This window comes from Strix uralensis, chromosome 1, assembly GCF_047716275.1.
Source record: "Strix uralensis isolate ZFMK-TIS-50842 chromosome 1, bStrUra1, whole genome shotgun sequence".
NCBI lineage: Eukaryota > Metazoa > Chordata > Aves > Strigiformes > Strigidae > Strix > Strix uralensis.
The window spans coordinates 80038826-80056236 of record NC_133972.1 but is presented as its reverse complement, the minus strand read 5'-3'; positions in this window follow the sequence as shown (position 1 = coordinate 80056236).

The window sequence follows — 17411 nt, the reverse complement described above, 5'->3', positions numbered from 1 at the left end:
AAATGAAACAGTACAGTGAGGAAACTGGAGGGTAAGATGAAAAACTTCCTTGACATTTGCCTCTTTAGGTCTGCCTAATGTGTGCAGAGGCAGCCTGCACATGCATCCTCTTAAAGCCATCACAAAACACCAACCTCTGTTTCTTCAACTGGAAAGCGGGTATAATGTTGGGTAACTATGCTAACAATCACCCAGGGCCTGCAGATGAAAAGCACTGGCTTGTCTCCTCAGCACCTTCCCACTATTCCTTTTTGTTCCACCTTTTCTTCCTATTCATAGATCTCCACTATGGATGGTGAGCTGGATTAGAGGACAGAGCTGGCTGAAAACTAACCTGAGGAGTTTAAAAAAAAAAAGGTTAATTTTCAGCCAGCTCCCAGAGCCAGCTCAGCATGTGGACACATGGTGGTGAAGGCAGTGCAAAGCACAGGCAGTGGGTGCCGCGTCCCCTGGCAGCTTGCCCTTCCATTCACTCAGCCATGAAGCTACAGCCGTGGGTAGAGTTGCCTTATACACACTCCTGAAGAAGGCATTGGAGGCAGCAAGGAGGCTCAGGCTAAGCTTCAGACTGTGCGCTGGGTTCTCTTTCAAAGGAATGAAAGGTTTGAGTTTAAGCTGGAGCTAAGGCAAAACACTTTTGCCCAGCTCTGCTACTGTGGTAATGGGTGCTTTTGTAATGCAGCAGAGACTGAAGAGGATATCAAAATTCGGAGCCCTGTCCCTTTCCCAGGAGGGAAAGGTTAGGTAGCCCCAGAGATCTTTTATGTCTCACAGTCAGTGTATTATCAGCATAAAAAGGGAAGAGGATGAGAGGAGTGTGGGTTGAGGTACATGGATATAAACATTGAACCTACCAGCTCCTGGCAGCTTGGCTACTTGTGGCTGTGTTTGCTCTTAAGAAGGACAAGGCACCCTTGCAGGAGCACCAGGCTGTGGAAACTGCAGCAAGAGGAATTTCTTATTTCACTCCTCTGCCCCACTGATAACTGTATTGGTTTATTTATGCATTCTTATCTGCTATGGTTTTGCCTGTTCCTTTTTTTCTGAGGGCAGACAAGCTCTAGCTTCAGGTTGAAGTCTGGGCTGGCTCCAAGAAACTTGCATTGTACATGATTTTGACATTACACTATGTAAATCTGCTTTGGAACGAACTTCAGGGCAGTTTCCAACGCACAATCAAGAAGAGTTTAATATCTGGCTTTTGGTACGTCCATCACCACCAAAATGACTGGAGCCTCTGGCAATCTGGCCACAAATCTCATAAGAACAGCCATTTCGGGGGGATTTCTGGCCAAACAACAACAACAAAAGATCGAACAGCTAGAGGCATCAATTACAGAGGCAAAAAGGGCCTGGCCAAATCCCTCTAAATGTTCTTGACTATTGGGGCAGTTCAGCTCTGTCTGAAATTCAAGCCTGGCTCCAGCCTTACCACCTTTCCTGCCCCAGGAAGGGGCCTGTCATGCTATAGATTCTGAACGAAAGCCAGCACTTTCAGCCCATCTCAAGTAGCAGCACTCTCAGCTCTGCTGGGACCTGGGGAGCAGGATGAAGTGGGGACAGTTGTTTATGAAGCTATCCTCTTTTTTTCTTTTTTTTTTTTTTTTCAACATGATATTAGAAGATGCTTGAATATCAACCCGTCTCTAAGAGCCATCCCTGTATGTTTTAGAAATGGCACTTCTGATGCTGCCTTGCTCAGTCCCTGTTAGGACAATTTGCTCATCAGCACGATTTTGCCCTTGTTTTTAAGAAAACAGGCTTCGTCCTCACGGCAGCCTCATGCTCCGCTTGGTTGGGTTGGCGGCAGTGTCATCCCGCGGGCGTGTGTGATCGCTGCCGTGGCGGAGGCAGACGGACAGAGCCCACGACTGCTGGACAGATATAGCTCTGCCAGGGAGAGCTGCAGCGAGTGCGGCGTGGGCTGCACCGTGTGCCGGAGCGGCTGGGTAAGTATTTGGGTGGGCAGGCCTGCGCTGTCGCTGCCGGGTGGAGAGCAGCGTGCTGGGCAGCTGATTTAAAGCGAGCTCAGCTCCATATAAATTATCTACCACAAGGGGACCCACCACGTTTAGTGGATGTGTTTCTCATTTAGCTTTCAGCTGACTGTCATGGCTGAACCTCAAAAGAGTCAGCAGGCTCAAGGTAGCAGAGAGAGCTGCTTTTCCTGGCAAAGCTGGCTGTATCTCTGCATTTCTTTCTCCCTTCATCCTTTTTTTTTTCTTTTTTTTTTTTAAATGCAAAATATCTCTTCAAACAGCTCACACCGTGAGCTCCTCAGTTCACGGTTGCAAGCTAGTAACAGGTTTAAAGACTGAATCCTTGGTGCTGAAAGTCAGAGCCTGATTTATTCTAAGTGCCGGCTTAGGTTGGAGGGGAGGGTCCAGTGATCACGGTGATATTTAAAAGTCCCTCCTATGGGTGTGTGAGAAACGTATTCGCTCTTAGCTCATCCTGCAGTAGCATCGTCTCTACCAGGAGGTGACTGTTTGCTTTTACTGTCCCTCACGATCAGCCTGAGATCTGGCTCTAGTGAAGCCGAGATGAAGCAGGAGCCAGTGACTTGTGTCTCCGTACCCTCCCGTCTCGCAGATTCCCTGGGCAGGGGGGACAGACTGACAGCTTTACAGTCCTGCAGAGGTGACTGTCCTTGCTTGTGCTGTGTCTCCCAGCCCTCAGCTGCTATTTTCCCTAGAGGAAGGTGGCCAGCCAGAAAAATACATGCAAATATGAGACCTAGCTGAAAAATGAATAGCTGTTCACAGTATGAACCCCCAAGATTTTATTTAAGTAGAGAAATCATGAGAACACACTGAAAATGTGACAGGTAGGATTAAAGAAATATCTTTCAATAACAGGCAGACTTCTAAAGCTTTTTTGGGTGCCCTTGTTCACTAGGCGTTTGACAGAAAAATTGAAGTTATGCACTTGAGACCAAACTTTGCCCCACATCTGCCTAGAAGTTAGTACTAAAACAGTGCTTGTCATTCACCATGAAAATCATTGTCATTTGATGTTTGTGAAAATATATTTCTGAAAATATAAACTCTTGCAGTGGTTCCACATAGAAAATTGGGAAAGAAAAAATATATGGCTGAATGGATGTAAAAGGGATGTGATTGCTTGGTACCGAATCTTTAAAAAATGGAAAATGCTGGGTAAGGTAACCTATCTGACACAGAAAATGGTGGTCTGATACAAACTTAGAAAGTGATTTGAATAATGCAATCTTCAGTCTCAGCTTCTGGGATTTTCAAAGGGGAAAACCTGAATGCCAGACTTCACTACATTCATATGAAAAGCTCAGCCCCTGTGTTAGTTCTTCAGTAATTTTCTCTTTTAAAATGCAGTCTTAAAAAAACAAGATGTCACTTGACCATGATCAGCTCTCGCCAGCCAATCCAGCAAGGAAAGCACTATCCGTTACAGAAACAGTAGTGTTTGCGTTTAACTGCACTCCTCAGAGATATATTTTTAGGAGGGTGCCTGTGTGTGCACTCGAAATTCCTCATCTTATTAGGATGACCCTTTTCTATCGGATTGTGGCACTGGCATTGCTGCTGAGCACAGGCAAGCTGAGGGGAGGTATGCAAGCCTGTGCTGCTCTAGACAGATGGAGTTCACACCCACTACAATTATGTTTGCAACACATGATTTGCTTAAGGTGCCTGTGGATGTTTCAAAGAGTAGGATGGTTTCAGTAAAGCAGTCTCAGAAGAAAGCAGTATCAATCCTTAGCATCTTTACCACTGAAATTTTCCTTCAAGAAACATAAACCTAAGGCCAGTCTGTACACTTTTCATCATAGGCTGGAGGGAAGTATATAGACCTGGAAAATGGCTGTGAAGAGGCTGATATCGCTGGATTTCCTGGCATCCAGGCTTACTGTTGTCATAGAACACAGAACCATAGAACAGCCCAGGTTGGAAGGGACCTCCAGAGAACATCTGGTCCAACCTTTCATGAAAAAGGTATCCTAGATGAGATTATCTAGCATCCTGTCCAGTCACGTCTTGAAAACCTCCAGTGCTGGGGACTCCATCACATTCTTGAGGAGATTGTTCCAGTGATTGCTTCATTATGATGAAATCCACACTGCGTAAAGAATTGTAAGGTTTTTGATGTATCATGCCAGACCCGTTCCTCACTCTCTGACATCCTTAATAGACATCTTGGTACAGATACCAGTCATCCTGAGCGCGTGAGAATAACCTTGAATACACTCCCATGGTATTAAGATAATTTCAGTTTCTCTGTTTGCAAATGCCAGTAACCTTGTTCTGGATCTTGGTTCTGAACCAAGCTCCGAATCTGGAATAACAATGTCATTGCCAGAACACAAACTGGCTGCACAAAACCTTTATCCTCAAGATGTATTGATAACTAGTCCTAAAAGTTGCTGGCACGTGAACGTTTCCTGCTTCCATGGACGTCGGCACCACAACTTCTATTGACCACAGTGAGACGGGTCGTTCCTCAGTGGGGTGATATTCCGATTCACGTGTTTATTTCATTGATTTATAGAGTATCTACTGCCACAGCAGCTATTAACCTTCAGTTACAGTAGGACTTCAATAACTGAAATACCACTCTGAGTTTTCTTTATAACAGTCAATATGATTTGTTCTAGAAAAAAGCAGAAATATATATTTAAAGAACCAGCCATATCAGATTTCCAGCTATCATGGGAAGATACTGCTTCTACATTACAATTTTTTCTTTATCAATCCTTAGTCATGAAAACCAAAGTTTCAGGGGAACTTGGGGATTTAGGGGGCAGGGAAATGATGTGTTAATTAATTGTGGGCTGATGAGAACATTGCCAGGACAGATGTTCTGCCAGTCACACATACATTGCAAGAACTTCAAGTGAGATCTCACTTTCCTATGAAGGATGAAATCTGTGAGGAAGAGTGTATACAAAGGTGAAAAGGGCTCTGTGACAAGGAAAAGCAGGATGGATCTGCACATGCATCTGCAATCTGATTTGCAGAGGTGCTGAGGACATGCAACTTCTTCATTCCTTTCCTTCTCCTCTGTTAGCTTTAGGAACATATTTATGACACCAAAACCTGGGAAAGGTCAGAGACCAGTCCTGTGAATCTCAGTAGAAAGCTTCTTCTTGATGTTAACTGGGAACTAGTTTCACAGAGGCATGACTTGAGCAGAAGTATGCATTCATTAAAAACCATCCTTCTTCAGAACCCTCATTTGGGCCACATTTGTCTTGTGTGTGCCACAATCGGTATAATTAGCACAAATATCATTGTCATATTGCCATGCAGGTGATTACAGCTTCGAAAGTCAAGAGTAGTGTCATGGCTGCTGTTCGTATGTGCATGGAGCTACTAAACAGCTGGCAGCCTCCTCGAGGATTTGTCTTGCTTCTCAGCATGATCTAGCAGTGCAATAAAGAAGCTGGAAAGGGATGTGGATAGCTGTGGACTAAATGTTTCATGCATCACCTAGCCATTGCCATTAGCTAACACACATCCAGGATCTAAAACCACCTTTGTGAGCAACATTGCCTAGTAACATTAAGGAGTTATGTCGTTTTCTTGTGTTGTTCTTTGCCAGTGCCACCCCTGATCATTCTTGCCTTCGGGTTTTGTAATGAACTGTTTGCTCTGCTAGACCCTAGTAAATAGGGACTGAACACCAAGGGCCTTGAACGAGCCCCCTCCACCCGGGGAGCAGGCAGTAGCCATTAAAGGCAGACTGGAAAGTGGCATGCTGTTGTAGTTTGTCCGTCCTGTCACTAGAGTGAGACATGCTCACAAGCATTCTGGGCTCTTCTTTTGGGAGGTGCTGGTGTTGGCACTGAGGGGGCACCATGCACCATGGTAGACCTTGTCATCTCTGCAGGCTGAGCCTCGGGCTCAGAAACTCTCCAGGTTACCCCATTCTACTGCAAAGACATATTTTTGTTTGGTTTACAAATGCTGTAGAATAGCTAAAGTGGGCAAGGAGGTGTGAGGGACCCTAAAAATCCTTTTTCATGACCTCTTGACAGCTGTGACTCCTATCCCCCGATTCCTGGGCATATGGGTGTCTGATCTGATCTGTAGTCCAGCAGAGTCTGCCAACATCTTTCTGTTGACTTCCAAAAGACTTTGAGTCAGACCATCACACTGCCTAGCCAGAGCGAGACCAAGCAGCAAGGTATGTATTGCAGATATTTCTCGGCAAGGCAGCAAGGAGAGCAAACTTTTTACTGAAGGGTAAAAAGACAGCGGTAGTTCTGACTTCTAAATAAAATGACTCATTGATGAAACTGCCCTCTCTCCCCCTCTGTGACATGCCCACCTGAAGACCCGTGATTTATGACAATATATTTTAGAGGGTCCCATAAGGACGTTTGGGATTTTTTTTCCCCATTCTTTCTTTTTCTCAGAGCAAAGTGTGATGCCCTGCCAGCGAGTGGCTTGTGCAGGTCCAGACAGAGAAAGCAAGCTGCTAAAAGGTAGTGATTGCAGCACTGATCTCTTGCAGACTCTGCAGTGTGAGGAGGTGGTTCTGAATCACAATGAACTTAATTGAACAAGAAATGGCATTGATTTTTCCTTTTCAGCCCTCCCCATTGCTCACAGCAACAGTGCACTGAACCTTCTGCCCATGCCAAGTAGCAGAATTGCACAGCACAGTAGAATGGAGATTTTTTATTTTTGTCCTATAATTAACATGTATTTCTTTTTAAATAGGGTAAAAAACAAAGCTCTCTAGGCTTTGAATTTTCATCAGGAAAAAGCATTGCCTGTGCAGTATGAGTTTCAGGAGCACAAGGAAGCAGGTTATGTGAGAAACCATAGCTTACTTTATACTCCCCTGGCCCGGAAATAACATTGTTCTTGAGTTTATCTGATTGTTGAAAGAACTAGAACGACACAACTGCCAAGCTGCTGAAGGGCTCCTAAAAGGTCATTTATTATTTTTTTTTTTAACTTAGACATATAAAGGTGCATAAACTGCCTCCAATCTGCAGGGAAACAAGGAAGAAAAGCATTCCACACTCCAAGTATTGAATCATTGCTATTTTTTGCCCTGTTAATCAGGCATGTTAACACATAATTACAATTGAACAGCTAGTGATTTCCTACATAACCTGTTAAACATATTAGTGTGCATACCCTGGTGTTTACTCTTAGAACTGTATGAGGGCTGTACACATTTTCCAGTGTTTTTCCCCCTACTTTCCCAAAAATGTCAAAAAAATAAATTACAGAGGTATCTGGGAAATTCTCTAGCAAATTCATGCTAGCAGTCTTAGGCAGTGCCCAGATCCCAGCTCTGGTATCATAATTGGGTTCCCTGCAATGAACAGCTTGTTTTGGTCTTGGGGGGAATTCTTCAGCTGAGATTGCCAGGCTGAGCAGGGGAGGGAAGGTTGGCTAAGGGAAATTTCAGTGCACGGCACTGGGTAGAGCAGTGTATACCATATACCACAGTGAGATCAGCTTCTACCCTTAATAAACATGTATCCTCGGTAGCAGGTACTGGACACCAGATCAATTTGATCTTATATTGGAAATGGGAGGGGAGGACGAATGGATTTACCCTGTGTAGCTCAGCTGGCTGGGGTGATTTCTTACTACATGCTAAGCTGGCTGTGTGCGTGTTATAAGCTGTGCCTCAGAGCGAGGGGAGGCAAAACTGACATCCTCGGTGAAATCCCTCGCAGTGTGGAAAGAGTGACCCCTCACAGGGAGCTGCCAGGGGTCCCTGGGGGAAGGGAGTACAGCCACCACACCTCCACCACAGCATTTTGGGGCTGTGATCAGTTTTAATGCTGGGGCTGATTTCGAGAACTGGCTGCTGCAGAGTCAGCCCAACACGTTTCTCTCGCCTGCCTCCTGCCACTTGATATTTTCATTGCTTTCTGAGGAGCGATTAAATGGATAGTGAACATGTATCGGGTTTCATGGAAGTCCTGTCATTGACTTCAATAAGAGGAGGATCAGACTCTTCTAGAATCAATATAATTCATGAAAGCGCTGAACGTTGTACAAGAACTAAAGCAGTGTGGTGTGTTGCAATATTATATGTATAACGAAGTTACTGGCATCCAAACACTCTGTCTAATGAGGAAAAAAATGCATCCAAGAATTGCTGTTACTGAAAGCAGGGGCTGAGCTGGGCAGCCTAAGAAATGAAACAGCAATATTTTGGGTTAGCATCCCTGTGACCTGTTTGGGCAAACTTTTGACACACCTCTCCTGCTAACTGTCCATGCTTTGCAAACTCACCTCCAAGCCCTGCAGGGAAGGCTGTGGATTTCACCCCCACCAAGCCTGCACCAGAGTAACAAGAAGCTGATTTTGACATTGGAAGGGAACAGGTGATATTTCTGCACTTCTTATAAAGGGAAAGCCTCTAACCAGCTGAGTAGGTTGAAAAAGTCAGCCAAGACCAGAAGCGCCAGGGCAATCCTCACAAACTATTGGGAAGAACTGGGTGGGACTGGGCTTCTCTCTGTGAAAACAAAAGTAGAGCCATTTGACACAGCTCATAGCAGTGTTTGTGGCTGGGTATATCTTTTGCCAGCAAGACCTTCAGGCCAGCAAGTGAAGGCCCTCCAGCCCAGTCCCACAGCTAATGTCCTTGTCCCTCAACGATGAAGCTGTTGAGAGGCTGGAGGTTGGATGTGAACACCTGGGGAATGGCTTGCATCAGTCAGCACTGAGCATGTTAGAGGATAGAGCCGCACTGTGCATCTCAAAGTGAGATGGCTGTTCACCTACTACAGCTGTATTGGGTTTGGATTCTTCCATTTTTCAAAAGAATGTCTTGAAACAGAAAAAGAATATCAGGAAAACCAATAAAAAGTCTAGCAGTCTGATAGTCTATAAATACAATACAGTGAGACTATGAAGTATAGAGCTTAAAACCAAAAATATTTCATATATTAAGAAGCCTCCAGTGATTCCACTGTGAAGATTATGTCTAGCTTTACATGCTAAGCCTCACTTTTCTGACTTTCTGCAAAAAAGCTGCTTTCTCCTTGCAATTTTTCAATTATTTTCTCTAGCCAGAGGAGGATTTTTGTGTGTGCAAAGTCTGAGGTTAATCTGACAAGGAATCTTAGAGATATGAGCCTGAAAATTGAGACTAGGGTTTCCCGTTGGTACAGGATTTTCAATGTTTTTTTATATTTTATTTTAAAGCATCCTATCTCAAAACTCAAGGTGTGGAAGCCTTTAATGTGATTATTTAGCTTTCTTCCCCGAAAAATTATTCTCCTATAAATATTTTAACAAGGGCATTGTTTAAGTCAAAGAATTCTGCAGTGTAATCATTTTAACACATCCCTCTGCTTTTAATCTGTTGCGTGTCAGCAACAACCTCTTATTTAAACAAAAAGTCTACCTACCTGCTAAGGTGCTGTGCCTTTACAAGCAAAGCAGGCTGGGGAACCCTCTTCTGTCTATACTAGAGTTTTATGAATGAAAAGCAAACCTTAGGCAAATTAGGGAAAGCTGGGCAAGCAGCTTAAAACCTCCTAGAAGATCCATATTTGTTTCTTTCTCTGATTACTTTCTGTAGTTTATTGCTAGTTAAATGGGTTGCTAGATGTGCTTGTATGGATGCTGTTGCTAGGTGTGGTGGTACAGGCAGCCACGGATGGCTGGGACCCTTGGTGGTGTGTACCCAGTTAGGGGGTGTCCCCCATGCCAGGACTGTGTCAGATGTGAGGCACAGGTAAGAAGCTGGTGTTTTCAGTGTTGCTGATGGTGGGATGATGACAGCCAGCAAGGTCTGTTGGCACTGTTATCATCAGATTGACGTGAGGTCCTGTGTCAGATGCACCCAGTGAGGAGACCACAGAGGAAATGTCATTGTCTCCTCTCTGTAGTTGACTAAGGAAACTCTCCCTCTCCTCAAACCTGTGAGGAACATGAGATGTGTCTTGGGTGCTTCTGGGACATGGCTGAGAAGGGGAGTTGACCTTCCCTGCTCCTTTGGACAGTTACATTCATGTGCATACTGAAGTTCTTAGTTCACAAATAAGATTTAATGATATAATGATATATATAATGACATAATTTATATAATAAATTATATAGCTTATTTATTGCTTGTATTATCTAAATGATTTAGTTATAAATTTTACTGATTGTCATACCTGTTGTTAGGAGCCTTTATGCAGGCACAGTGCTGGGCTGGAGATGGCTTGGCACTGTTAGCATCAGCATCACCTTATGGCTTGTTTCATCCCAGGGCCTGCCCAGGTGACCACACTCTAAACAGCTCTGGTGTGACTCAGGTCTGGCATTGCAAGTATATTCGGGGTCAAGAGCTGTAAGTAGTAGGAGGTTTGCAGGTGTTATCCAAGCAGAGAAGTCCCAGATAAAATGAAAACCTAGCTGGTCTTTCCTTCTTTGTGTTCAGCTATTGTGTAACCAGCAGTTTCCAAAGGCTACCAACAGGTTATTTCAGATTTGTTTTTGCAGTTGGATTATTTCTTCTTTTTTTTTTTTTTTTTTTTTTTGAGGATCTTGGAAAGAGAGTTTCTTCAGATTTGTCACATATGTGATAACTCTCCACCCAACTGATACACAGCAAACCACACCAGTATCACCAGAGTGCTAAATTACTTTATTTCTCATTGTTTACCCTGGTAGGTAGGAAAGAGCTCTATTTCACATTGGTGGGACTAAAACACAGTAGAGTGAAGTGGAAGATAAATCTGAGGTGCTATCAGATTTCTCAAATCCTAGCCCATGCTCTGCTCACTTGGGACTCCTCTGGCTCTGCAGCTGGCCTATGTGTAACCTTGTATTTCTTGCCCTTGCAGCTCCTGGGCTTTAAAAAACAGATCTCCCTGGATATCATCCTGGTTCTTTCTGTTACCTGCTTCATTCCAGATTTCAGCCTGTTCGAAGAATGGTTGATGAAGCTGTTTGTTTCTCTTATGTGATTGAACAGATATCCGCTCTGGGAATACATCTTGTTTTCCCTTGAACAGTAAGAATCCACCATCAGGAAATAATGTTTCTGTTTTTCTGCTCTGTGTTGGCTTTTTTAGTTGTTTCCCCCCCTCCCCTTCAGAAATTTACTTTAAAATATTTTTTTTTTTTGCATACTTATGCCCCTTTCATTTCTGTGCTTCTCTTCTAACATGATATTTTCTTCTTTTCCTTTTACTGTTTTCTTACTGCTTTTGTTCACAGACATGTACTTCATCAAAATGCACCTTATAAAGCATTTACAGCCACACCATGTCACTTTTCACTGGTCACAGTGTGCAGTCTGTATTTTGGGTGATGGTTCAGATTGCTTCAGCTGTCTCTCCAAGATGGAGCTTAAACTCTGCTCTGCTAAACTCTGCTAAAAGTGTGACTTTTGGTCCAAGAGACTCCAATCTCACATCAATCATAGCAATATTTTTAAAATTAGTAGGGTTGAAAATTGTGACTGTATTCATAGTTTATTCATTGGTTTTTAACACTTACAGGTTTTTAAGGAACCATCTTCAGCTTCACTCATTGTATTATGCTTCCTTATGGCAGCAGCTGCTACCTATCAGAGGTCCCTCATGTCCTTTCACTTGTGGGCTGACTGGACCAGAACAAGACATCTGCCACTATGTGGGATGTCTGTCCACCCTGGACTCCACTTGATTAACAGTTCTCCTGATAGCTCTTCCAACAGGATCTCTTTTCCCACCATAGATCTGGAAGCATCACACAGGAAGGACAATAGTGTGAGCAGCAGAACATTCACTTCATTATAGGAAAGGAAAAACGATTAACATAATGAGTTCTTCAAAGTGTGTAAGGATCAAGATACCATAGATTCACAGACTTAGAAGACAGCAGTGTCATAAACCCCAGAAGCGGTTTCACAAACTTAAGAAATTCTGAGGCTATGATGGCATTTGCCACAAGAGGCAAAAAACCCCCCAACAAAACCAAAACAAGCATCTCTCCTGTGTATCCTGTTCCAGGGCCTTGACTGTGGAGGACTGCTAGGCACAGAACTATTAGTCTTATTAGCTTGAAATTGCATCCTGAGAAAGTGACTGAACTTGGAAAGCTGTAGAGAAGAATTCCACTGAGGAGCCACAGAGCTGGTGGGGGACATAAAACTGTTCATTATTCTTCAGGTCTGGGGAAAAGTAGGCAGAAGTAAAGAATTTATTTTGAAATACATTCTGGATATTTCAGACACTAAGTGAAATTTGCACCAGCTGAATTGTTAAGATACTGGTTTTTCTTAAAGGGAAGAAAATAATGTAAAGTCATGGCACACAGGGGTGCATTTTTTTTTTAAAGTGAGATCTAAATTAGTGCGATCTAAATTAGTCTGATAAACTTAGGAGAAAACTAGTCTCGACTTTTGTAACTGAAGCTGTACCACTATACAACACAGCAGACAACACATACATCGCCTCTCAGAAGCTGTGATTAAGGACTTGGGTAGTGGCTCATTCCTGCCCCAGAGCTGAGCCCACCAGCAACTTAGAGAGTTAAGAAGGAAATGCTCTTCCTTGATCCTGGGTTTCCAACAAGCTGATTTAATCCCTCAAACTGAGAATTGCTCTAACTTTGTCTCTAATTTCTTCAGGATATCTGGATGGCCTTGGGGGATAGAAAAGTAATATTTGTGGGGAAGATCATAAAAGGAGAGCTACTCCAGGCTAAATTTTGCCTTTTGATTCATATGCGTTGATGATAAAGGAGTGTCTTGGGCTAAAGAAGGAATCAAGTTTACATCTCATGTAAAGGCTTGGGTTTACTGCTACAAGATTAAGCAATCAACTTTGATTCAGGGTTTTATAGCAAGTGATTGTTGGCTTGCTTTTGTAGTAACAGCCACCATTAAAGAACTTTTCAGATTCTTATTGTAGACACAAAAAAGGAGGGGGAAGTGGTTAAAGCACTTGAAATATAAGGCTATAAATTTTATTGTATTGACATATTTTTTCCTGTTCCCTTACTCTTTAGAGGGAAAATTTTGAATTTTATTATATTGTTGATGATTTTAGGGGTAGTCTTGCCCTGTCCTTCTTTGGGAGAGAGGAAGAGTTGGAAGTCCTTCATGACCTATGGAAGTGGCTCATCATTCTGATTACTCTTTTAAAGAGACAACATGCAAACCACATACAAAGTGAGAAAAAAATAGAGTAAATCCTGTCATGGAGGATACTGTCTTCAGCACTGATGTTTTTTCTAACAACCTGTCTGGAGAAACATAGATTCATAACAGTTGCTCCAGGATCTGGCAAGCTGCTATGTTTCATAGTGCCGGATACTACTTTTAGGATGTTTTTTGGATCACACATGATAAAATATGACTTTGTCTTAGCTGGTTATTAGCTAACAAGCACAAAAAGTAATATATAAAAGAAGAGAAATAAGGCAGTGGATTAAAATTATGTAGGAGCGAGAGAGTGGCTGCAGGAATTATTGTGCCATATTCTAGCTGCTGTTGAGGTGTTGTCACCAACCTGATGTAGTCATGTCTTGATGACTGCTGGAAGATGCAGCCAGGGTGGTGATGTTTGCTTCTTGGACAAGGCCACACTGTACCTTTCAGTGGCCTTGAAATAAATAATGCTCCTTTCAGAAGTGTTGCAACTTCATCTCATTAATATAATCACTCCATACATTCAGAGTTTCTCACTCATGTCAAGCCCTGACATCAGCAAGCCCAGGAAGGTGTTGTGTGACCTATGGTGTCTTTAAAAGTCCACTTTACACTGGTGCATTTTGTCTCTGCTGATTTTTTTAAAACTTCATCACATACCAGACTCAACTTTCATTACTTTGAGAACTGGCTTCTTCATAAGCATGTACCAACACACAGAGAGGTCCACTGAGAATGGTGTTAGACATGGGCATACATTAAGGCCAGGCTAAAACCAAAGATGCAGCGTTTTAAGATGAGTTATGTCTCTACAGCTTCCCTTCTTCAATGATAAAGTTCTTCTTTTCTGCAGATAACCTTGATGTCTGCAGGTAATGTCAGTCTTCCATGAGCTGAGGATTCATCCAATTTGTGTCCAACCAGTCAGTGTTTCTCTTTCCCAAAGCTGGGGTCTCAGCCATCTCTTTTGTGGTTTATGGTGACAGGGAGATTAGTGAGTTTGCCCTTGAACACAGCAATATCATGAGTAACCCGGAGAGAGAACATAGACATCTCCATTGAAAGTTTTCCAATACAAGCTTTGCCACAAAAAAAGCTTTGGACAACTCTATGTGAAAGCAATTGTCACCTCTATATGTGCCACTGCCTTGAGTCTATGTGGAAGCTCATGCAGCTGGACTAACAAGGCATCATCAGAGTCTAAATTTGCAGCTACAAGTTAGCTGCTTCATCTCTCATTGACAAGACCAGTTGGTGGCTATTCCAGCCATGGGTCCAGTAGGTGTCATGGTGGTGCTCTGCAACTGCAGCTTGACTAATACCCAATCCTCTGTTCCCTCAGGGGCTACAAAATAGCCTTCTCATCATAACATCTGTCAATCACTGCTTTATTAGGTGTGAACATAGGGCAGGAAGACCTAAGCGAGCTGCAAGTCCCCTCACACAGCTCAGATATTTCTAAAGGAATAACAAAACATACAAATCCTTCATATAATCTTGTAATAAATTTTTGAAGGAAACATTCTCTTAAGCAGCTGTCTAAAGTCTGTTTCCATGAAGATCCCTGTTTGGGAGCTAGCCTCCTTGTTTATCTTACAGAAAATAATTTTCCAGTGTTTCAAATTTTCAAGGGGTCTTGAGAAGGTGAGGAGAATTTTCCTTTTACATAAGCCATGGGAGAGCATTTGACATTCCTTTTCACACCAGTGTGTTTCTGTCTTCAGTTGGGACCCATCAGAGTCCCTCCACTTGTCTGCTGTTCTGCTGTCCTCCATGCACAAGCAGCAAGACATCCATTTTCACTCTTTTCTCCAGTTCAAATGATCTTGTAATCTGATAAAAAAGGCCATTATGGAGACTGAAAAGCCATAAAACGTTGTAAGTCTTGTCCCCTCCTGACTTTCCTGACAGTGTCTTTCACTCAAGCTGCCAGAAAGCAGCATCTGCTTCCCTCGTTGCCCTGGTGTTTCCTCCTTGTGACAAAGGAGAATCCTATTCTTCGTTACCAGACACGCTTTGCCTCCTGTTTTGCACCTGCATCTTTTTTCCCCCAATTATTTTCTTCACTTTAGTTTACAAGTCTTAATTTAGAGAGGAGCGAGCAAATGTTATTCTTCCCAGATGCAGTTATTCTTCTCTTTACTAATCCAGCTGTAATAACTGGCCAATGTCCTTCCTTATTCCCTTTTTTCCTCTTCTCTTTCTCTCTCCTCAGATTTACTCCTTTTCCCCGCCTTTGCTGTTTCACCTCCCTCCTCTCCTCAGGGCTTGTCATATCTGCTTTGTGCTCAGTGGTGGGATGATCAGCTTCATTGTGTGGTGCAAGCGGGGTTGAACCAGTGGCTCTGCTCTGCACTGGGAGCTTGAGGTGCTGCAGGCGGCATCTGGGGATGCTGGCCAGTCCCAGGCTCTGTTTGGCATTTCAGCCCTTTGGGACCAACTTTTTTGTATCTCAGAAGCCAGCTGACGACAGCTCAGAGGTTTGGTGGTGGTGGTGGCGGGGCATAGTCCAGTGCAAATGACATGCTCTATTTTTAATTCCTAAAACCTGGAGGAAAGGAGCATTGCAGAGATGGCTTTTGCATCTCCTGGAGACTTCTGTAAATTCTGGGTGAACCCCAAGCAATCTCAAATGTCTCCAACCCCTCACTCCTTATAGCCCTTCATAACACCCCTGTGACACACAGCTGTCATGTGACAGTGGTTCTTTCCCTGTGACAGCTTGTCCAGGCCCTAATAACTGAGATCAAACTAGCTCAGAGCCCAAGGCAAAGGTTTTCTTCAACATACACCAGTGTAACTTAATATAAATACGCTGCCTGTGAAACACATAACCTTGAAGGAGTTGCCATTTCTAATTCAAAATGTCCCTTCAGTTGACGAGAATAGCTAGTGTCAAGTAGGGCTCACTGCGATTAATCTCATTGTTTGAGGAACAAGCACTAAGCTATAAGCATGAGTATAGGTGTTGGGGTTTGACCTGCGACTTCTATCAAGCCCTCAGATTCATTTCCACAGTCTTTGGCCTCTAAGCAGACAACGGTGTGATGCAGCTGTAATTTAGCCCTGCCGAGCATTGAATGCAAATGTGCCTTCCTATCAATTAAGCAGGAAGAAACATTCATTTGGCTGCAAATATCCTGACTGGTAAAGAAAGCAGTTTAATTACTGAATCTCGGTGAAATTCAGCTTCATTGAGAAATTAAGTCTAGTTCTCTTCCCATGTGGATGACTGCACTTCTGTTCCCTCAAGGAGAGTGTGGTAATTTCTTTCTGTGGTACTCATGGTTGGTTAAAAATCAATTTTCTTTATCCTAATTCTATCTACATAAAATCCTGCTGTGTGGTAACTGCAGCCACCCCTTTGAGCCCAAATGGTTACCTGTGTTGACTCTTAGATGAAGCTTACCTCATAAGCATTGTGTCATTATTTAATGTGATCAAAAGCTATTATAATGGATCTGTATAATTAAAATAATTAATTTAACTAATTACCTTTTTTTTTTTCCCCCAAGGAAAACAGCTGTATGTAATAAAGTACTGCTCTTGTCTTAATCTTCCATCTTATTTCTGTACAAATTCAGCCTCCCACATGTGGACCTTTTTCTCATCTAGTAAAAATAGAATAAAGCAATTTAACAGGATCTAGAAATTCTCCAGGACAAGTAATTAAGGTCTTGGTCTATTTGTCTGCCTAGCTTTCATAATCTGCCAAATACACTTATATTATTGCTTCTGGTCTAAAACCTGGGGTATATACTCTAGCAGACGGTCTGTGCTAGATTGTGTTCCTTTCAGATTAGCACACAATGAAATGCCTCATATGCAAATATTTGGGATTTTGACACTTAACATGAAAGAATAACAGAATTGGAACCACTTATCAAGAAAAAATATTCACTTGGTTTTCATTATCCACCCCACCTGGACTCCAAAATCCTGACATCAACCTGTGATTATAAAGTTAGCGTATTTTTCAACTGTTAAGGAACAATATGTTGCCAGTTCCTCGCATGCTGTAAATTGGCACATCTTTCTTGAAGCCAGTTGTGCTTTGTTGACTTCATGATAAATGAATAGCTGGTCCATTGTATTCTGAGTCTTCATCCAATTTTCATTAAAATCAAATGCTCTTGCCAGCTTCCTAGAGAGTTAGATCAGACTCTGGAAAACAACAGGCAAAACTCTAATTTGTGTGATTTTACCCAAGGAAGACATTTATGCAAATGTCCTTGGCTAAAATCCAACAAGCAGAGTTGAAGACTTCAAATGACCTTCATTCCCCCACCTTGAGTGTCCCAGAACCAATGTAAAGATCTCTATGA